Below are 22741 nucleotides of genomic sequence, written 5' to 3' on the forward strand. Positions count from 1 at the left end.
CACATTTGTACTTAGCATGACCACAAACACTGTTTGGAGTATATTGAAGAATTTGATCCTTTATAAGGTGACTGGCCATTAAGTTGTATGTCTTGATTATCTTTATCAGTTTACAATCATTTGATATCTTTTATAAAATTAAAGCTTGAGACTAAAGATATATACATTTAAAAAGTAAGATATTTTAGTACCAAAATAAAATTTAAACTATAAATACAGTCCATAGAGAAACTAGAAACTTCATTTCTCCGATCCTTTTATAGTGTAATTTTACAGATTATCATAGTTTTTGTATGGCTTAGTTTCTCCAAATAGTTAAAGTCTAACCAAGTTAGCAACAACATAAGGGTTAAAATTATTAAATCAGTTTCTGTTAGCCTGAATAGACCCCTTTAACCTAGGAAATTAATCATCTACATACATTGCTAGTAAATTCTATTTCCCAAGTAGCTGGGGTTCATCAAGAGAATGCCCAGATCACAAGGCACAGACTCCCCTAACCAAGTGATGGGTGGGCACCAGGGAGGGTGTGAGAAACTGCCTGGCATGCAAGCATGACTTTCTGACCAGAGAAAAACTAAAACTGAGCAGGCAGTTCTGAGAGCAGGGAATGTACCCCAGTCAGTGAGGAGAGGTGAGTAGGATGTGAAGAGAGAGAAGAGTGAAGAGACAGACTCGGAATCTGGAGTCAAATATGAACAGCAGGAATAAGAAGGCAGTTTTGGTTTGGAGGAGGGACCAGGTCCCCAAAGGAGGACCCAGATGTCCTTTCTGGGTTTCAGCACTAAATGTAAGTGGGTGCAGAAAGAAACTACTGAACACAGCCATTCTCTGTGGAGAGAAGAACAGTTTAATAATAATAGTGACAATAATAATAATAATAATAATAATAATAATAATAATAATAAAAACTATCCAGCTGCTTCAAACAGTAGAGGGCAGCAATAGTTGCAAAAGCTCTTTGGGTTTTACATGTGTAGACAACAGGAGGAGTCTTCTTGAAAACTGAAACAACAATGACAATTAGCTTGGGGATGTTTTCAGATAGATGAGATAATGGCAATTGAGGTTAGTGTGATGGTTTGAAACAAAATGACCCCTAAAGGGAGTATCACTCTCAGGAGGCATGGCTTTGTTGGAGTGGGTCTGTCATTGTTGGAGGAAGTGTGTCACTGTGGAGGCAGGCTTTGAGGTCTCATGTATGCTCAAGCACACCCAATGAGACAGACTGCTTCCTGTTGCCTGCAAGATGTAGGACTCTCAGCTACCTCTCCAGCACCACTTCTACCTCCATTCCTCCATGTGCCACCATGATGATAATGGACTGAACCTTTGAAGTATAAGCAAGCCACTTCAATGAAATTTTTTCCTTGATAAGAATTGCTGTGGTCATAGTGTCTCTTCACAGCAATAGAAACCCCAACTAAGACAGAAGTTGGTACCAGGGACTGGGAGATTGCTATAATAGGCCTGACCACTTTTTTGTTTGGAGGAATTTGGACGTTGGGAGTTCAGATTAGGAAAGCAGTGGAATGATTTAAGCACTGATTAATGGGCCATACCAGTAGGAGCATGGAAGACAGTGGTACTAAGAGTGATTTGAACTGGCTCAAGAGGTCTCAGTGGAGAGGAATTTTAATATGTTGCCTAGAGATCATTCGTGTGACATTTTGATGAAGAATGTGGCTGATTTTTGTCCCTGTCTGAAGAATCTGCCTGAGGCTAAAGTGAAGAGTTTAACTGTGAAAGAATAAAGTGAAGGATAATTCTGTTGGCAGAGGAAATCTCAAAATAGCCCAGTATAGACTCTGTTGTGTGGTTATTACTGGTCACTCTTATACAGATATATAATGAAAAGGAGCAAAAAAATGTAAAATTTGAGGAGAAAAAGAGCTAAAAGAGAGAAAAAGAGGAAAAAAAAGGAAGTGGAATGGAGCTAAATCCATTCCTGTGTTCAAGGAAATAAACAGATTAATAAATGGAATAAAGGGACCTCAGGGCAAGATCCCACCCAGCTAAGTTTCCAACTTGTGAAAAGGAATGAAAGAAAAGTTTGGAGCCAGGTGTAGTGGTCTACATCTTTAATTCTAACACTCAGGAGTCAGAGACTGGAGGATCTCTGATTTTGATGCCAGCCTGATCTACAGAGCAAGTTCCAGAACAACCAAACCTAGTCAGTGAAAGAAACCTTTGAAAACAGAAAGCTGGTGAAGATGTAGTTGAACAAGAGTGTTGTGGAATATTATTTTAAGATGTGTTACTTTCATTTATGCTATGGAATATTTGTTTAATGATGCATAGATGTGTTGCATTCTTTTATGTTGCATTTCTTTAACTCTATGAAACTGTGATACTTTGCTTGTCTAAAATACCTGATTGGTCTAATAAAGAACAGAACGACCAATAGCTAGGCAGGAAAAAGGATAGGTGGGGCTGGCAGGCAGAGAGAATAAATAGGAGGAGAAATCTGGGGAGAGAGATCAGGGAGCAAAAGGAGAAGGAGAAGAGAACTCCAGGGGCCAGCCACTCAGCTACACAGCAAGCCACAGAGTAAGAGGTAAAGAAAGGTATATGGAAAGGTAAAAGCCCAGAGGCAAAAGAGAGATGGGATAATTTAAGAAAAGCTGGCTAGAAATAAGCCAAGCTAAGGTTGGGCATTTCTAAGTAAGAAAAAGTCTCCATTTGGGAGCTGGGTAGGAGGCCCCCCAAAAAAGCAAAGAGTAAAAAAGTAAAAACAAACAAACAAACAAACAAAACCCCCAGAACCAACTGCACAAGGGGCCATATTTCAGCCCCAGTAAACAGCAGGACTTGGCAGCTTTGGCCACATAGTTCTGGCTTTAGAGTCGATGATAAAAGAAAAGTATTATGAAATCTTCCTGCCTGACTAAGGAAAGCCACTGTGGTCAGGCATGTGTCAGGGGTGTCCCTGAATGGAGGCCTAGAGAGGCTATTGTGTGAAGCTGTGAAGGTGAAGCCTGGATTACCTTGGAGCCCCCAAGATGTTAGAGATGACAGAGTCATGGGATACCTGCCGAGAAGAGCTGCTAACAGGGAGTAGAACCACACCAGGAGAAAAAAGTGTGTTGCAGTCAACAAAGCTGAAAGGAGTTGGAGATCTGAAGAACAGTTGGACATCAGGAATGGAGTTTGCCCAGCTGGTTTTTTATCTTGCTTTGGTCCAGTATTTCTTCACTATGCACCCTTCCCTACATTTGGAACAGTAAATATATACCCTGTGCCATTATATGTTGGAAGTATGTGATCTGCTTTCTGATTTTGATTTTATAGGGGATTACAGTTAAGAGATTGCATGAATCTCAAAAGACACTTTGAACTTTAGACTTTTAAATAAATTTAAGACTGTTATAGACTATTGGGACTTTTGAAGTTGGACTGAATGTGTTTCGCATTATGATATGACTACAAGCCTAAAAACACAAGGTGGTTTAAAAGAAAACAGCCCCCAAAGGGAGTGGCACTCTTAGGAGATGTGGCTTTGTTGGTTTGGGTGTATCTTTGTTGAAGGAATTGTGTCACTGTGGAGGCAGGCTTTGAGTCTCATATATGCTCAAGCCACACCCAGTGAAACAGACCGCTTCCTGCTGCCTGCAAGATGTAGGGCTCTCAGCTACCTCTCCAGCACCATGTCTACCTACATGCTTCCATGTCCCACCATGATGATCATGAACTAAACCTTTGAACTATAAGCAAGCCACCTCAGTGAAATATTTTCCTTTATCAGAGTTGCCAAGGGTCATGGTATCTTTTCACAGCAAAAGAAACCCTAACTAAGATAGTTAGCAATGTTTAAGCAGCTACTAGGGACTTCTGAGAAATACTTTAAGTTTCTGTTTCCTGGCAAAATCCAGCTCAGCTATCAGTTAAGCTGTTACCCTAAAACATTACTATCAGCACTGACATTTTGGGGCATGCTTTAGGGACCTAACACTACACTCATATCATGGAATACTATTTAGTGGGGAAAACAGAAAACTGTTAGTGAATGCAAAATTTGGACAGATCTCGAGTACTATGCTGAATGGAAAAAATAAAAAATTCAATCTCAAAACATTACATACTGTAAGTTCTATTTAGATAGAATTCTTGAAATGGAAAATTCTGGAAATACGAACTTGTTATTGACAATCCAGGGTTGCGATACGATTGGGGTGGAAAGGAAGTGGGTGTGACTGTACGAAAGAAGAGGAGACATCTTTGTGGTGTTAGGAATGTTCTGTAACTTGACTGTTTTGATGTCAGCTTTCTGGTCATGCTATTGTGTTAGAGTTTTGCCACACCTTCTGATTGGTGGAAATTAAACAAGGAGTATATGGCTTTCTCTATCATATCCTACAATGTGAATCTATATTTACCTCGTAATAAAAAGTCAATTTTATTTTCAAAACAAGGGTTCTCTGTGTAGCTTTGGAGCCTGTCCTGGGACTCGCTCTGTAGACCAGGCTGGCCTCGAACTCACAGAGATCCACCTGCCTCTGCCTCCCAAGTGCTGGAATTAAAGGTGTGTGCCACCACCGCCCAGTGAGGTAATGTTTTTAAAATGCTAACATACACCAAGTGCTTGCAACAATGATTGGCATAAGGAAAAAAATTAAGGCTTTGCTATTATCAATAATAGCATATTAATTTGCCAGTCTTGTCTTCCACTCCCATGCAAGATGGGAAGTAAGGTCAGAGGACAGAGTCCCTTCCCTTCTCCTTGTGGGTCTTGGAGACACAGTGCAAACCAGCTATTTGTTTTCTTCCCTCTTTGGCTCAGGTCAGTTTGGGGTGTGGGGGTCCTGCAAGCCCCAATCTTGAAGGGTATCACCTCAGTTTTCACTTCTTAAACTTACTGTGAGACATGGTTAACTCTCAGAGTCTCAGTTAATCTTTAAAAGCAACAGAGGAGGCTTATGTGGTGCTCTCCCCCAAATCCAAACCTAAATGTTAGACATACTTGCTCCTATCAAAGCCTCTGGCTATGCTGTCATTGGGAAATATCTTTGCCTCCTCCCTACCCAGACCTCACCATTCTCTTTGTGTGTCTCTCTCTGAATATCTCAGCTCAGCTTTCTTCCCCTTACCCCACTAACCCTGTTAGTCAGAGATAAAGGGTTTCTACTGATGGGGCTATTCTTCTTCAAGAATCTTCCTCACACACAGTAGGACAAGGCATTTTCCTAATTAAAGTATTTACCCTAAGAGGGTCTCTGGTGACAGATTAATGAAATTTCTTTTAATTCTACAATATGTAGATATGTAAAGGCTCTGGATTGGGGCCACCATGGAAGGTTCTGTATGTTGCATACTGCACAAAGATGTCTCAGTAAGAAGGTAGATAGATGCAACAAAATATAATCAGTTCCTCAATGTCTGAGATACATTTCCAGATTCATCAAAAAGGCACTTTTCTCCGATTGAGTATAAGGTAAGAAGAGCTTTGTTTTTGCTTGAATTGGGACGGTGGTGGTCATAGTGGTTTTCTCAGAGTGGAGGGTGGTGGTCATAGTGGTTTTCTCAGAGTGGAGGGTCGTGGTCATGGTGTTTTTCTCATGGTGGAGGGTGGTGGTCATGGTGGTTTTCTAGGAGTGGGGGGGTGGTCATGGTGGTTTTCTCAGAGTGGAGGGTGGTGGTCATAGTGGTTTTCTCAGAGTGGAGGGTGGTGGTCATAGTGGTTTTCTCATGGTGGAGGGTGGTGGTCATGGTGGTTTCCTCATGGTGGAGGGTGGTGGTCATGGTGGTTTTCTAGGAGTGGAGGGTAGTGGTCATGGTGGTTTTCTAGGAGTGGAGGGTGGTGGTCATGGTGGTTTTCTCATGGTGGAGGGTGGTGGTCATGGTGGTTTTCTCATGGTGGAGGGTGGTGCTCATGGTGGTTTCCTCGGAGTGGAGGGTGGTGCTCATGGTGGTTTTCTAGGAGTGGAGGGTGGTGGTCATGGTGGTTTTCTCATGGTGGAGGGTGGTGGTCATGGTGGTTTTCTGAGTGGAGGGTGGAGGTCATGGTGGTTTTCTCATGGTGGAGGGTGGTGGTCATGGTGTTTTTCTCATGGTGGAGGGTGGTGGTCATGGTGGTTTTCTCAGAGTGGAGGGTGGTGGTCATGGTGGTTTTCTCAGGGTGGAGGGTGGAGGTCATGGTGGTTTTCTCAGGGTGGAGGGTGGTGGTCATGGTGGTTTCCTCGGAGTGGAGGGTGGTGGTCATGGTGGTTTCCTCAGGGTGGAGGGTGGTGGTCATGGTGGTTTTCTAGGAGTGGAGGGTGGTGGTCATGGTGGTTTCCTCAGGGTGGAGGGTGGTGGTTATGGTGGTTTTCTCAGAGCGGGAGGGGTCACAGTGCTTTCTTCAGTTTTTCTGTTTAGAAGGAGGACCACCTTCTACTTGTCATGCAGGCATCATGTGTATTTACTGTGGCCTTGCTTGAAGCATTGACAATCAAAGAGTGTATCAGAGCTCTAAACAGCCGTAATAGTGTCAGTCACTGAGTGGGAACAGCAGCAGGGTTGTGTCGTTATAAGAAAAGACATCAGCAGTCCTCCAGCTGTCACTGGGAGACATCATCTGCATATCAAACAAATATTTAAAATTAGTCATGCAGCAAGCAATCACTAACATGGCTCCTTCAGAGTGACAGCGGGACCCGAATGTGCCTCTAGGTGTGCTCATCTGGATGGCAGCCATGTGTCTGAAGCTGTGAACGGCTTCTACAGTGGGAAAGTTCTGCTGGGGTCAGGAAAGGGGAAGAGACTAGAATAAAACAGAGCAGAGCAGACAAATAGGACAAGACAGGATAGACCAGACTAGACTAGCAGAGACTAGAAGAGTGCCTTGGGGTAGCAATGTAGCTCAGCTGGAGTGCTTGGCTGGCTAGCACACAGAAGGCCCTGGGTTTCATCCGAGGCACTGCATAAAGTTAGGTGTTGTGCTGATGCAGGTCAGTAACTCCAGAACTCAGGGTGCAGGTGGTGGAGGCAGGATGATCAGGAGTTAAAGGTCGTGTTCAGTTGAGTAGTAAGTGTGAGGTCAGACTGGGCTACATGAGACCCTGTCTCAAAAAGGAAGAAAGAGGAGGGGAAGGAAGGGAGGGGAGGAAGAAAAGAAATTGCTTTTATCTCTATATAAAGGGAGATTAGAATGGTGACCGACCACCCTAATAACTCAGTCATGTGAGATATAACCTCTCTTCTGGAGTGGCAGCCAAAGCATCCACATACTGTCCCATCAGATCAGATGTCAGCTGTAGACAGCATAGCAGTGTTTGGACCTGATTTTCCTCCCTTAGTCAGAATGTATATATTATTATTATTATCATTATCCTAGTAATAGCCTGCTATGTTTGGACCAGGTTGAGGGCTTTGCATGCTTTGTTTTATTTTATTTAATCCTTCTGAGAACCACATTAGCCACTCATTACCTCAGGAAATGAAACAGGGGAGTTTAAGATGGTTTGACAAAAGGTCTGAAGATCTGCATGCTGGCTGCAGGTTTTGGAACCAGACTGGAGTTCATGTGTCCTCCACTTGAAGGCTGCTCAAAGAGAACAAAGGGCACCTGCAGCTTCCTCCAATGAGAAGCCCTGGACATACCTACATGATCAGATGTTTTTAACCACTTTAAGCTTTTCTTGTTTTCTAACTGCTCTATATTTGTAAGGATGTTTTCATATTTTAAACATAATTTTTCTTTATTCTCGAGGAGTCTATTTATGTATACAGTGAAATCATATCCATCCCATCTCCCTCCTCCAATTCTCCCTATAAACCCCAACATGTCTCCCTTCCAACTTTTCTTCTTCTTCTTCTTCTTCTTCTTCTTCTTCTTCTTCTTCTTCTTCTTCTTCTTCCTCCTCCTCCTCCTCCTCCTCCTCCTCCTCCTCCTCCTCCTCCTCCTCCTCCTCTTCTTCTTCTTCGTAGCAATAATGCCTGCGCTACTACCACCCGTTCACCATGTCTGAGCAAGGGGCTGTGGATTAAAAAAACAGAGACAAAAGACAGTGGGTCACTCACCTCAGCAGAATGCCAAATGCCATTTATTGAAAGAGGGAGGAAATCTTAAATATAGGCTTACAGCACAATGGGAGAACCCTGGATGGCAGAAGTTTGCTACTGATGTTTACAATCTTGCATCTAAGCTGTTAACACCGAATATGCAGGATACACAAAGAATGCAGGATACACAAAGAACTTCCCTTAAGCATTCAGGAGGGTGGAAACCAGCAGGGAATTAGCATAGGGAGGACATCTGGTCAAGGCCGGCAAGCAGGCAACAGCTACCCAAATTGGGAAGGCCAGGGCCCTACTCTTCTTCTTCTTCTTCTTCTTCTTCTTCTTCTTCTTCTTCTTCTTCTTCTTCTTCTTCTTCTTCTTCTTCTTCTTCTTCTTCTTCCTCATAAATCACTGAATAAAGTTAGTGCCACTCATATGTGTGTGGGACCATCTGCTGGAGCATGGAAAGCCTACCAGTGGTTACACCCTCAGAGAAGACCGATTCTCCTTCCCCCAGGATTCATAAACCACCGAAAACTCCTTAATAAGGAGGGGGCACTGGAGAGAAACTCCCCATCTAGGTTAGAATGTTGACTGCTTGATCTTGTACAGGTCTTGTGCAGGCAACCACAGCTGCTGAGTTCATGGGTGTGACAGCCACACTGTGTACAGAACACAGCTGTAAGACGTGTGTAACTGGAAAGAGAGTGTCACATAATATAAACATTAGTAAAACTGGGAGGAGTTTTACTTAATTCTTTAATCAAAGCCTCCTACCAACCTGACATATGCCACCAATTAGAATGCCTTCTCTGTTAAGTCCATTGCACATATATGAGGTCATTTTTTTTTCTCATAGGGTAACTGGAGGGAGGGGGCTTATAGTCATATTTGAATGCGACTGTGGCACTCCAGAGGCAAGTGGAGGCAGAGGGCACTCTGACAGGCAGGCTTGTTACTCATGTGTGCAGTCATCAAGGCCCTGTGTTCAGGGCACTCTCTCTGTAAGAGAACAGGCAGATATAACCCTACCCCTGAAGCTGCTACCCATCCTTCTTCTGACCAGAGAAGGAATTTGCTCTGCTTTAGTGGCTGAAGAAGATGCAGGCATGCTCACTGGCATGAGACTTAGTGCAACGATGGATCCCACATGGCCACTTTCAGGGCTCCCTCTCTTTCCATTGAGCACTGAGCAGGAAGCTGGAATAGGGAGAAATAGACTCAACACTTCCTCTGGACCAAGGCCATGGCCAGCATTTCAGAATCACGGTCTCCTGTGATCCTTAAAGTCATCATCATCAACATCATTTGACAAAGAAGTGAACCCAAGACTCAAGAGTTTAAATCAAATGGCAGCACCAGAGTTCAGATCCATCCTTGACTTGCTGGATCCCAGGGCCTGTCCTCTTAGCTAGCAAATGAATGATCATGAGCAATCAAGGCGACAAACTGCTGTGTCACAATCACTGAGGACTTGGAAATACATGTTCCATGACCTGCCTCAGAATCACACGATCAGAGTCAGAATCTATTTTTTTTTCCTGCCAAGTATTGGGGGTTGTTTCTGGTGTACAAAGACATCTTTAGCTAACTTTCAAGCGATGAGCACCCACATGGTTGGCTAAGGTTTTTTTTTCTCCCAATATTGAAATGCCTCCATTCTGACTGTTCTCCCACATATTTCCACCTCCTCACTTCCTGCACCATCCTATCCATTCACTCAAGACTTCCTGTCAATAAGATCACTGGATCTTTATAGGTCTGGGACTGAAGCCATTGTCTGTTCTGATTTCCTCCATCTTTTTATTAGTATATATTAATTGAACATAGTGGAATTCACTGTGATACTTTTATACATGTATATAATATATTTCAGGCATACCCCTATCTCTGTCTCTTGTTTCCTTGTTAATTTCCTCCCTTTTATAGCTAATCATTTTTCTATGTTCAAGTCTTTTTAAATACGAATCAGTGCATTTCATTAGCATTGCTAACAGGAGCATGGGCTCCTTACCAGTGGCTAAGGGGAAAAATACCCCCTTCTTCCAACAATCATTAACTGCATACAAATACTCAGGAAAGGGTGGGGTCTCGTGAGCCCTTTCCACTTCCAGGACACAATGTTGATGGGTCCAATCACGTGCAGGCCTTGTGCAGGTGGAGGACATGATGACATACCCTGTCAAGAACTTTGAATATCCATATATCACCCTCATTAGAGTGTCCTCTCCAGAAGACAGAAAGAACAACTATATTTACATTGTCAACACAGAAAAATGTTCATAGAATTGAAACAATAATGTATCTCAGTTGATAGTGTTTGCCTAGTATAAATAATGAAGCCCTGAGAGTCATTCTCAACACTGGGTAAATTGGGTATGGTGGGGCCTATAGCCCAGCATTCAGGAGGTAAATCCAGGAGAATCAAGAAGCTTAAGGGTCTTCCTTGGCTGGATATTGAGTTCAAGACCAGCCTGGGATACTTAAAACTTTTTCAAAAAAAAAAAAAAAAAAAAAGTCAGGGCTAAAGTGATGGCTCATAGGTTAATAGTGCTTGCTGCTCTTGCAAAAGACCTAGCACCCATGACAGGGAGCTCACAACTAACTGCCTATAGTTCTGGCTCCTATAGATCCAGATGGCCACATGGCACATACAAACATACAGGTGCATGCAAAATGAAGAAACTTTTCAAAAGCATGTTCATTAAATTCAGTTGTTTTCAGTCGTGATGATGATATTTTAAATAACTTTTCTAATTTCCAATTTTTATTTTATGTGTATGGATATCTTGCCTGTGGGTGTGGCTATGCACCATGTGGGTGCCTGGTTCCTGTGGAGGCTAGAAGGGTGCATCAGATCCCCTGGAAATGGAGTTACAGAAATTTGTGAATGACTGTGTGAGTATTTAGGACTGAACCCACGTCCCCTGTAAGAGTAGCCAGTGTTCTTAACTCCTGAGCCTTCTCTCCAGTCCTATGACTACAAAGATTTTCATTCATGTGTATTGTATGGGGAGCCTGTGAAGAATGAGCTACCATCAGGAAAAAAATGCAGAGCTGATTCTGGGAGGCTGAGCATCAATGTGAACTTGAGAATTCTAGGATAGAAATCTGCAACAGTCCAAGCTTTGAGAGACTCCAAAGCCCTGACAAGGCTTCAGGAGGAAATGGGACATTCAGAAAGCAACGGCTTCTCAAAGAGACACTTACTCAACATGAGGTGAGTTAACCTAACAGGAGGATTGCTACAGGCTCACTTATCACATCGTCTAAAGAGAGGAAAGAGACCCACGGGTAGCAGTAAGTCAGTTTCAATTCCATTGTAGGCAAGGCATGCAGAAAAGACATTAATGTCTCAGGAAGGAACCCATTAGGCCAAATAAACGTCACAGTAGCCAAACATTATTGGCTCCCTGATGACCCAGACACTTTAGAAAGTTATTTGCTTAGATGAGAACCACGGCCAGGCGTTTTCAATGGAAGTAAATTGCACAACCACTAATATGCTCAAGAAAAATAAAATATTTTGACACTCTATTCCAGTAACAGATAACAGATTCATCTGTTGAGTAAATCAGCAACATGTAACAATACCCTTCATTACATAAAGGCTCTTCCTCCTTTCCCAGACTTCCCGTTCTGGAATCTCATCTCTCTCATGCTTCTCAAAAACATTATTGTAAATGCATCTTGTCAAGGAGCTGGGTCTGTAGCTCTGGTATGCCCATCAGCTTCCTTAGCAGCTAGTCAAGTTTGTTCACCGAATTCTTACAGGAGAATCTGAGGATGCCTAATTAACCTCTTGACTGTGGTTTAAATAAAAAGGGCTTAAATAAAAATATAATAGAGAAGAATGTGCCAATGCTGCATTTGGATGATGTAGAAGGAAAAAAAAATGTAGTGTCACAGCTGACAGACTCAGAATGGGGCAGAAATCAGGGCAGGGGACAGAAATCAGGGCAGAACACAGACAGATGAGCAGATCATAATCTGCTCCCAGTCACAGGATTGCTAAGTTCACGTCAACTGTTCAAAGAAACCCATATGACCATTCATAAGCTTCCTGCCAGGAAATAAAGGCAACATAATCTATTATTGTTGAAAGATTACTAAATGAGCTTGGGTTGGGGTTGGAGTGGAGGTGGGGATGGGGTAGCAGCCTCTGACCCTCAAGGAAAAGCAGCTGTGGCAGAAAAAGGGTGCCATTATCCACATCTCTGCCCCTTATGTTCTGATTCCTACTCCTTAGTGGAAAACAAATAAGGCCACAGACTTTTGTTTGGACAAAGGAGACATTCTTGACAGCAGTCAACTCAATGTTTCCATCCTCTATCCAAGTGTGTTGTTACTAGACAGTGGAGTTACTGGATTTGCTAATAACTAAAGGTAAAAAGAAATGCCACTGATTTCACTGTTATTCCTCATCCTGTTTCTCTATGTCCTAGTATTCTATCTTATAATCAGCTCATCAGTTTAGGTTTAGAAGACCTTGATTCAAACACTAGCTCTATCCCCCTATCTGAGTAGTGCTAAACAAACCCTTCAATCTGCGTGGTCTCAGCCTTGAAAGTATCAGTGTGTGTGAGATGACCATTGCTGACTAATGATGTTCTCAGGTCTTCAGTGAGATGGAAAATAAGATTCTCTTATTTACCAGATTACCATAACTTTTATTATCTGTTCCTAAGGCAACTCTGAGAACTCCCAATGCTTACAACATCCCTCAGGGCAACACAGTTGTGATCTTCCAGCAACACAAGACAGAAATAGTTCAGGAGGATAAGAGAAGGCCGATATTATGCAGTCCCATCCAAACGGTGGTCTTTTGTTCCTTGCATTTGATTCAATGGTGTACCTGTCCTCTGATCTTCTCCCCAGTTCTTAAAAAATAATCTCTGCCTAAATCAAAAGATGTGCACAAATTTCTGACAAGAAAGAGCAGCATGCATCATTTCATGTCTAAGCATGGTTGTCCAAGATTTGCTGACCCTGTCACCACCACCACCACCATCATCATCATAACCATCATCATCACTATCATCATAATTGCTCTCATTATCACCCTCACTGCCAGTACCACCACCATCATCAACATCATCACCACCATTATCACTGTTCCTATCATCACTGTTGTCATCATTACTTACTATTAATTATATGACTGGGGTGTAGGTCAAAATAGAAAACCTCTCAAGTATATTTCAAGATGACTACTCAAAGGGACTGCAGACAGGACAATCCGAAATGTCATTCTCCTGGGGAACATTTACATCTGTTCTAGAAGTAAACAACAGATATAAACAAATTTCCTCTGGGGCTTCAGATTGGCCTCATATAGATCCACCCAGAGATTATCACAGGATGTCACAAGCAGTTCTGAAGTTATTACTGATAAGATTTTGTCTTCATAAAAAGACAACTTCTGTTCATGGTACATTTTCCTCCCCTCAATCTTACATCATTTTTATCAGCCCCTTACTCAACAGCCTAATCCCCATTTCTTTCTGTAGCTCAAAATTCTATTTAAACATCAAATGTCTGGAAGTTTCTTTGAGCTTCTTCCTTTGTTTATGGCTCCCATGTTTGTGAACAATAATAGATGTGTATAGTTTTCTCATGGTAATCTGTATCTGTCCATTTATTTCCCAGACTAAAGTTATCAAAACTTCAGAAGGGAAATTTGAACTACCCTATGACTAAAAAGGTGAGTTTCTGCCTGTCTTGTGGCTAGAAGACTTTTAAGACAACAAAAAAATGTGATTTTCAGATCCTTAGCATAAGTTACATACTTGAAAACTGAAGCCAGAGTGAACATGAACATATTTTATGTTTTCACAGTCAATTTTATAAAAAGAATCACCAGACCCACATAGCACCATGTGAATAAACAGGACAGTTGGGAATAGAATTTTTTTAAATACTTGGTTACACATTAGAAATACCTGCAGAGCTTAAAAAATAATGCCCAGGTTGCCTCTCCACTTCGGGAAGCTCATTCAATTACTGTGGGGGAAGCCCTGGGCACCTGTGACACTCAAGTTCCCAACAGGATATACCTTCAGTCAGGGTTGAGAGCCACTCTCCAAAACAGTCCATGGGCTTTACTGAATATGCTACCACATGCTTTCCATGCAGCTTTCCAACTCCGATGTCCACTGGCAGCTAACAAGTGTCCTAGCCCCTAAGGACCACAGCACACTCCTGAAGAGTCACAGAAGCAAATCCATGTAGCCACAGGCATTTAACACAGACAGAGTCTCTGGGTTCCTTTGGTAGAGTGGAACCATGGCTGTGTGTTCTGGTGGAAAGAGGCTCCTTCAAGGTGTGTGTGTGTGTGTGTGTGTGTGTGTGTGTGTGTGTGTGTGTGTGTGTTGTATGTGGTATGTGTGGTGGGTGGCAAGGGAACAGATCACTCTGAGCTGTCATATGCCTTCTGTAGCCATAAAAATGCAGCAGAGAGAACTTCTGAAAGCAAACAGAACCATCTCTTGGGCTGGCTAGTTTAGGTTTAAAATAAGGTAAACTGAGACTCTTTCCTGAAATGAAAGATATCTGAACATCCCTTTGTAAGCTCTAACCTCACACCTTGATTGTTTTGTAGCTGCCTGAGCAGTTTGGCTGGATATACCTCCTCACTAAGCTGTCTTAGAAACAGCCATGTTCATCTGTCTGTCCTTCCAGGTCGGGGATGGGGATCAGCTCCTCCATTGTTGGTTAGCTACTCTTCCCACTACACGTTGTCTAACAGAAACAACTTGAAGAAAAACATTATTTTGGCTCACAGTCCAGAGACTTCAGTCCACCCTAGAAGGAGGGGTGTGGGGAGGAAAGGATTCATGTTAATACAGGCAGGAAGTGGAGGGTGGGGAATAATGGCTCTTGGCTGGCTTTATCCTTCTCCTTCTCTTCCACCCAGCTCTCCTTGTTCTGGATATGGCACTACTCTCGGGGTGGATCCACACCACATTAACCCTCTGGCTGTGTCCTCACTGATATCCCCAGAGGTAAGCTTCAATCATATGGGTAATTGTAAAGCCAGTCAACCTGACGGTGAGGACCAACCACCCAAGCTGTCTTTGCTGCATTTTGTACCTCTGTGTTCTCTTCCCTGTTTCCTTCCTCCTGTGTGAAAAACACAGTCTCACACCATCCCTCCTCCTCTGTAGCATCTCCTCCCATCATTATAAACCAGGCTAAGTTTATCTTTCAAGCCCTTGGTGGGTTTAATTTTTGCTCATAGTTTCTCCCATTGCTGTGCTATAGCCTCAGGCTCACAATGTTCTGACTCCAAGGGCACTGGGCCATGTGTCTTAGTTACTACTAATCATCAACTTGATATAAACCTAGAGTCACTAAAGAAGGGAGTCTCAGTTGAGGAATTGCCCAAATAAGATCAGTTTGTGGGAATGTCTGTCTTAATTGTTAATTGATATGGGAGGGCCCAGCCCATTGTGGGCCATGCCATCCCCTGGGCAGGTGCTCCAGGGATGTATAAGACTTATGCTAGCTGAGCATAAGTCTAAGAGAGAGTGCCACCAAGCAGAGCTCCTTCACAGTTTCTGTTTCAAGCTCCTACATAAGGTCCTGCCATGACTTTCCTGAATGAGAGACTGTGACCTGGAATTATGAGCCAAACAAATTCCTTCCCCGTATAGGTTGTTTTGGGTCAGAGTGTTTGATCAGAGCAATGGGAAGGAAAACTGAGTTGCTTTGGCTTATGGGACACTCACCGACAAGATATGAATGGAGGCTTAATACATTTATATAATTCACCCTGCTGTTGTCATTGACAGGACATAAATCTGCCTGGGCCTGATAGTCCAGAGAGAAGGAAGACATGTAGAGATGACCAGGACAAAGCTTGCTGCTTGAAGAGGGTGTAGCCTATTCACCCAAAGTCCAACTGTTCCACACATCTATGCACAAGGCCAATTCTTGTATACTGTTCAACTGTGGCATAGCTCTTCACATCACATTGCTGTGACACCTAGTGGAGACCCTTTATCTGTGTGCCTAGCTTTTAAGTAGGAGCTATTCTTAATTTAATACATGAAGACCACCCTTCAGTGCCTTGTATCGGCCTCAGTTCTGATCTGGTGTCTTGTACCTGCTCCTTCCACTGGCTCATGTGCTCATGTAGCCTGATCACTAATAACTGGCTATTGATGACCTCATCTTGCTCTGTGGACAGAGTGCCGTTCACTATGTCTTGATTCTGCTGTCTGTTTCCTTTCAAGCACAAGCTGAATTTGGTTTCCTCTCTTGTGCTTATATTGTTTAAGCATCTTTTCCTTGTGGAAACTTTATATATTAGTCAGGGTTCATTAAAGGAACAGAATCAATAGGATGCATATATATTATGTAAAATTTTATTGTGTAATATTATATATATGTATTTGTATGTATTACAAATATATAATATTTCTATAATATATTAAATATATTTGTTAGATAGGCTTAGGGTCTGTATAGTTCAGAGTGACTGCTGCTCTTACAGAGAACTGGAACTGAATTCTCGTCACCTACATTGGGTGGTTCTCAACAACATTCTGGGGATATGGTGCTCTCTTTTGAACTCTGTTGACATCTGAACATACATATGCACACACACACACACACACACACACACACACACACACACACACACACACACACACCTGTATGCATGAGTAACAAAATAAACCTTGAGAAATTAAATAATAAATTATATAGTTATTGTTAACCAGATAGCCAATTGATTCTTAACCTAATGATCTTGATTTTCACAAAGGTCTTATGTGGACAGGACAGTTGATTCGACAAAATCCAACTACAATACATACTTGATTTTAAGTGTAGTTCCAACGTGAATGTGGGCTGACACTTTCACCTATATTAATGACAAGATGAAAGTGAAACAGAGATGACACGTGTTAATATGTCACTCACTCAACCATCAGAGTTTTTTCTTTGTTGAATCAGAGAAAACATTTCAAATGTTGAAAGCACTCAATTTTTATGTTATTCATATTTTAGTAGATACGAGTGTGACATAACTCAGTTTAGGTGATGTGAGTAAAATGCTCTCTGTTAAATGTTTAACTAGACAGCTATGAGAACTTAATCCATGCTATGAAAAGTACCACCATGATCAACATGCAGTCATTATGCACAGAGTGGAGCAGGGCCTGCAGTAGCAGCCTGTTTGATGACATAGTTACCAAACCACACATGGGCACTTGAGAAATACAAGCAGTAATTAAATGTAGTGAAATGAAATAGTGATGAGCACCTATGCTGTATTACCTTTATAAGTTGCATAAATTAATTAAGTGTACATAATGTTGAATAATGATGGTAGTATAATATTGAATAACAACCAGATTTCAAAATTCCTCAACATCTGACAGCTGGGTTTTGCTGAACCTGGACAAGTCACGTCATCACATCCATGTGCTCTCTCCAGTATATTTCTCTGCAAGTGAGCATCATTAGAGTGTGAAAATAGACCAAGATCTTGTCAGAATGCATGGGAGAGGATGTCGAGAGTGGACTCACTTGGCATGCAAGGAAAAGTAGAAATGATACCCATGGTGGAAGGATCCAGAATCAGAGCACACCTAGTGGAAGCAGGAGTTCAGAGCCCACAGATGAACTGAGAGTGTAAGTACCCTGCCCCCATCACATAAGCCCTGGCAGAGACTTGTAGAGAGCTTTAAAAATGCCCCTAGGGCCTCTGGTGAGACTACAGCTGCTTTAGTCCCTATGTCAGGCCTTCTGGGTGCAGCCAATACCTAGGATACATGTGTACATGTGCATGCATTTTACACGTAAATGTGTGTATATGGTTTAGTTGGAATGGAGTCTAAATTATATCAGTCTTTAAGATAAATAAGATTTCAAATCCATTCCCCGTGGGAAGCAGCCAGAGTCAGAATCCCCAACAATTCAGGAGGGCATGTCATTCTGTTCTGTTATGTGGGACACGGAGTACATCTTCTTCTTCTTTGAAAATGTATGTTTTTCATCTAGGCTTAATACTTTAACCAGATGGTTTCCATGCCTTTCTAGTTATCAGAATCTCCTGGGTGGAATGTGAGAAACAGATTTGAGGATATGGGTTGTATCGGTTCTGAGTCAGTAGTTCTAGACTTAAGATTTTTATTTATTTTTTTAATCTTTCCAACTCCTCCAAGTTTATTTAAGTCAGGTCTGGAGTTATTTTTCCACTCTCAGTGTCGTCACTATATTGACTCCTTAATTTCTTTAGTCTGCTTCACGGCCTGACTCAGGCCCCCCACTCCTACACTTGCTGGGGACGGCTCACCCATAACCAGTCACAGGATGCTGAACCTTGCTGGGAGTTCAGGATCCCCTATAGCAAGTTTGCAAACTCCACACACAAGTGCAGTCTACATAGCAAGGAAAGTGACCAAAGATGATTTCCCACCCCAGAATTCATCTTGTTGACGTATGGTATTTCACATATCACCCAATAGATCAAAGATAATAACAGCAACCACTCTCCAGATCCCCTACCAGTACAACACTGTATTTATAGCCAAACCCATTCCCAATTTGTTAAATATGGTGTGAGCCTGCAATTAGGAGATAGCAAATCTCCATGAGCTGGAGAGTCCCTGGACACTTGGCAGCCAGGGGTGGAAGGTGCCCCAAGGGTTTTCAATGCCCATGGTCCTGGAGTGTGGCTCAGAAAGTAAGAGCTGGACCAGCAACAAGGGAGGTAGAATCAAGAGGGCTCAGCTCAGGGAGCTCTCTTTGTATCTCAGCTTTGGGACTCAACAGCACCAATGCCTGTCCAAAGTTGCTGCCTGGACCAGACATGCTAGAGATGTGCAGTAGCTTCTACAAGGATCCCAAGAAATCGATGAGACTCCCCTTTCCCTGCTTAGACCCAGAGTCTGAGACAGACCACATTGGCCTCCAGAACCCATCTAGCATCAGACAGTGTCTTGAGCTTTTGACTGAGCCAGGATATGGGACTTTTTAAAGGCCAGGAGCGCTTTCTTTCTAGCCCCAGCTTCTCTGGTGCTTGTGTGAGTGACTGCTTGTTGAGACAGGACGTTGAAGTGGAAACTCGCACACTCTGATGTGGACCCTGAGCTGGTGAGCAGAAGCCAGTCCTTTTTCTGGATCCTGTGGGTTTCACCACATACTAAGAGAATCTTCAAAACCCACTCCAGAGTACAGGTTCTGAAGTGGGGGGAGAAATCACTACTGTCACTTCACATGCTTTGAAGGCTCCCAGTTCTGTTACTCACACTGCCGCTTGAAGTCCTGCACCTCGCTGGACCAGAGACTCCAGAGCTCTCAGGCCAGTTCATTGTCATCCTGCCCAGCAGGCCCACACCATGTCCATTAGTGTAAAGCCACAGCCTCCCAGAATCTCACTGCCACAAGTGGTCCCTAGTAACAGACTCCTCGTGGAAAACCCAGGCCTTTTTATCTTCTTCACAGCTTTCAGGATTTACAGACAGTAACCAGGTCCCAGCGCCTGTGGAGAACTGTTTCCCTGCACCCACATGCCTCCTGGGAGGTAGTAGGGATGGCTTATCATGCTTCTAAGCAAGCCATCAATCCACAGGAAGCCTAGATAGTCCTGCTCATAGCAAGGACAGGGCACAGAGGGGGCAATACTGGCTGTGGGATGACCCCTGCAAGGAGATAGACCATGACTAGGGTGGCAAGTCCTGGGTCAGGCTGTACTCCACGCTCACAGAGTGGTCTAATTCTTCCAGCTCTGCTGGCAGTGGCATGGCCAGCTCTCCCATGTACAGAGACAGTACCTCAAAGGAGTCCTCCAGCTTTGAGAATGCCATCTGCTCTGTGTAGCTGAAGTTTTCTCCAGTCCCTCCTGGGCCTGCAGCTGCTCAGACCCAAATAAACACACAGAGACTTATATTAATTACAAACTGTATGGCCTAATGGCACAGGCTTCTTGCTAGATACATCTTTTTTTGTTTTGTTTTGTTTTTCGAGACAGCGTTTCTCTATGTAGCTTTGCACCTTTCCTGGAACTCACTTGGTAGTCCAGGCTGGCCTCAAACTCACAGAGATCCACCTGGCTCTGCCTCCTGAGTGCTGGGATTAAAGGCGTGTGCCACCACCGCCCAGCACTAGATACATCTTAAATTTACCCATTTCTATAAATCTATACCTTGCCACGTAGCTTGTGGCTTGCCGGTATCTTTACATCTTGCTTCTCATGGTGGCAGCTGGTAGCTTCTCCTGACTCAGCCTTCCTCTTCCCAGAATTCTCCTCTCTGCTTATCCCGCCTATACTATACTTCCTGCCTGGCTACTGGTCAATCAGTGTTTTATTTATCAACCAAATCAGAGCAACATATTCACAGCATACAGAGCAATATCCGCAGCAGTTCTGGGCTCTAGTTCGCAGCAGATAGCAGCCAGGGGAAGAAGGCTGGAGGTGAGAGGCGGGAGGGGGAATCTGTTGGGACAAATGTCTCCCAGAAAAGCTTTACATTGAGGCCAAAGTCCAATAGGCAGGCATCAGCATACACCTGCCCAATGATCTCACAGAGAATGATTCCAAAAGAGATGTCCACTGTCCCATCGTAGCTCTTGCTGTTCAGCATCTCAGGGGCCGTCCAGCAGGGGCTTCCCACCCCAATGTAGTGCTTCTTGGGTCACTCTTGCATAAGGTGCATTTCTTGATGGTGACCTTTTCTGCTGGGAGCCTTTTCCTCTCTTCTACTCTAAAGAGTGACAGCCCAAAGTCTGCTACCACCACAGTCTTGTTCAACTTGATGAGACTGTTGTGTGAGTTCAGATCCCAGTGGATGATGAACACAGAGTGCAAATATGACACTCCAGAGGAGATGTCTTTGGCAAACCTGACGTTCTGTTGCCAGGGGAACGGGTCTACATCATGCAGAAAGTCCTTCAGTGTGCCCCCCTCCGTGTACTCTGTCAGCAGATTCAGCTTCTTGTCCTTGTACAGCACACCCACTAACTGGAGCACGTTGGGGTGGTCTAGGCTTTGCATCACTCTTACCTCAGTCAGGGAAGTCTTCTGTGTTTCCCCATAGCAACAGATTAACTCCTTCATGACCATCACTTTACCTGTGCCTTTGTGAGTCACCTTGATGGCCTGCCCAAGGGAGCCTTTCCCCAGGACCTCCCCATGGACCAGGTCACAGGGCCAGAAGATCTGCTTCAAGTAGTTGCTGGAGCAGCGTAGGGATTCCAAACTGCTGATGTCATGGCTGAGGAGCAGGGGCTCCTTGGGGGAGCTGGGGCCAGGAGACACTGTCTCCTCAGTGTCTACTGCTGATTCTCCTTGGTGTCCAGGGTGCTAAGCATGTGAGGGTGTCCAGTATTTTGCATGTAGGTAGAAAGGCAGGTATCTAGCCGCAGCTGGTCCAGGCCCTGGGGGACAGGGTCATGTTCAATCAACAGTTGAAGTGTCTGGCTTGTCTGGTTAATCACATCTTCCACCTCCTCCACTCAGAGAGTGCAGACAGGGGTCCCATTGATCTCCAGGATACAGTCCCCAGGGTCGATGGCACAGCAGTTGTTCAAACTGATGTACATTCGGTTGATCTCTTTCTCTTGCACAGTGGTGGCATAGTTAGAAGAGGCACTTTCCACAGACATGGAGAAGCCACATCTGTACTCAGTGGTGGTCAGCATGGAGATGAGTGTGACAGAATAGGGCAGTCACTCCAGGACAGACTCTGTAGACGGCCTTTCAAACATGGGTGTCAGCATCAGCTCATTGTGGTGTTTCCCACAGTAAAGTGTAGCCTGCTGCACCAAGGCATATGCATCCCCGTCCTCAATGATCACCTTGCAACTCCTGCAGGCAAAGCACTCTGGGCGGCAGGCCCTGCCATCAGCAGGGAGCACCTGTGGCAGAAGTCTCCAAACTTGGTCCAGTAGTCTTTGTGGCAGTACAGCTTCCCATCCTTCTGGGAGAACCAGTTGTGAGGGATTCCTAGCATTCTGAACACCTAAAGGGGTCTCTGGAGGCAAAGTAAGCCAAGACAGACAAGCAACTCCCCATCTTCTTCTCACACCAGATAAACAAGCTCAGCTGCAATCCTGTCTGGGAGTACCTCAGGCTGGCTGCAGAAGGCTACTGTGACAGGCAGGGTTCCTGGCATCTCTAGTTGGAGCTGGCCTCCCGGTGCTCACCTCTGCCTGGAGAGCAGCAGGAGAGAGAGGACTCCAGGCCCCTGGCTCCCTGGCACATTCCTGCAGGAGCACATGGCTGATGTGTCTCCTCCCTAGATCTCAGGAGCTCCATGGACCCTCAGGGCTGCAGGAGAAGCACCTCTCTTCAGAAGCTATAGACACACAGGCATTCTGGGGGAGGGGCCAGTGGTTGACTTCAGATTTTTTTTTAAGACTATGCTTATTCCAGTAGCTGGGCCATATGTGGTAGGAAGGAGAGCCTGGGGTCTGGATGAGAGGCACAGTCCTGTTCTGTAGTGTGTCACCTAGAGGAAGGCCACACCTCTTCCTGGAATAGTTTTATATTTAAAGCTATGACCTGTGTCCTGTGTCATGGTGATGAGGGTAAGAGGACCTGTCACAATGTTCTGGAAATCTTCCTACTTTCCCAACAACTTAGCCTACACAGCTGGATTCTGTCCAACAGGGGCACGGATCTAATTCCCATTCTGCAGTGAGATGTCTTGGTTGGAATAGATTCTTCAAATTTCCTTCTCAGAAGAAAAACTCTTGCTTTTATCTAATTCACCTGCACCAGAAGCCCCTGCAACCTAGACTGCCATCCAGA

General features: G+C 43.9%; 1 pseudogene; it reads right to left on the reverse strand.

Annotated features, from left to right (window-relative positions):
• Positions 1-19652: 19652 nt before the first annotated feature.
• LOC102912277 (LIM domain kinase 2-like) lies at positions 19653-22003 on the reverse strand (annotated as a pseudogene).
• Positions 22004-22741: the final 738 nt, after the last annotated feature.

The sequence above is a fragment of the Peromyscus maniculatus genome, chromosome 1 (genome assembly GCF_049852395.1).
Source record: "Peromyscus maniculatus bairdii isolate BWxNUB_F1_BW_parent chromosome 1, HU_Pman_BW_mat_3.1, whole genome shotgun sequence".
Taxonomy (NCBI): Eukaryota; Metazoa; Chordata; class Mammalia; order Rodentia; family Cricetidae; genus Peromyscus; species Peromyscus maniculatus.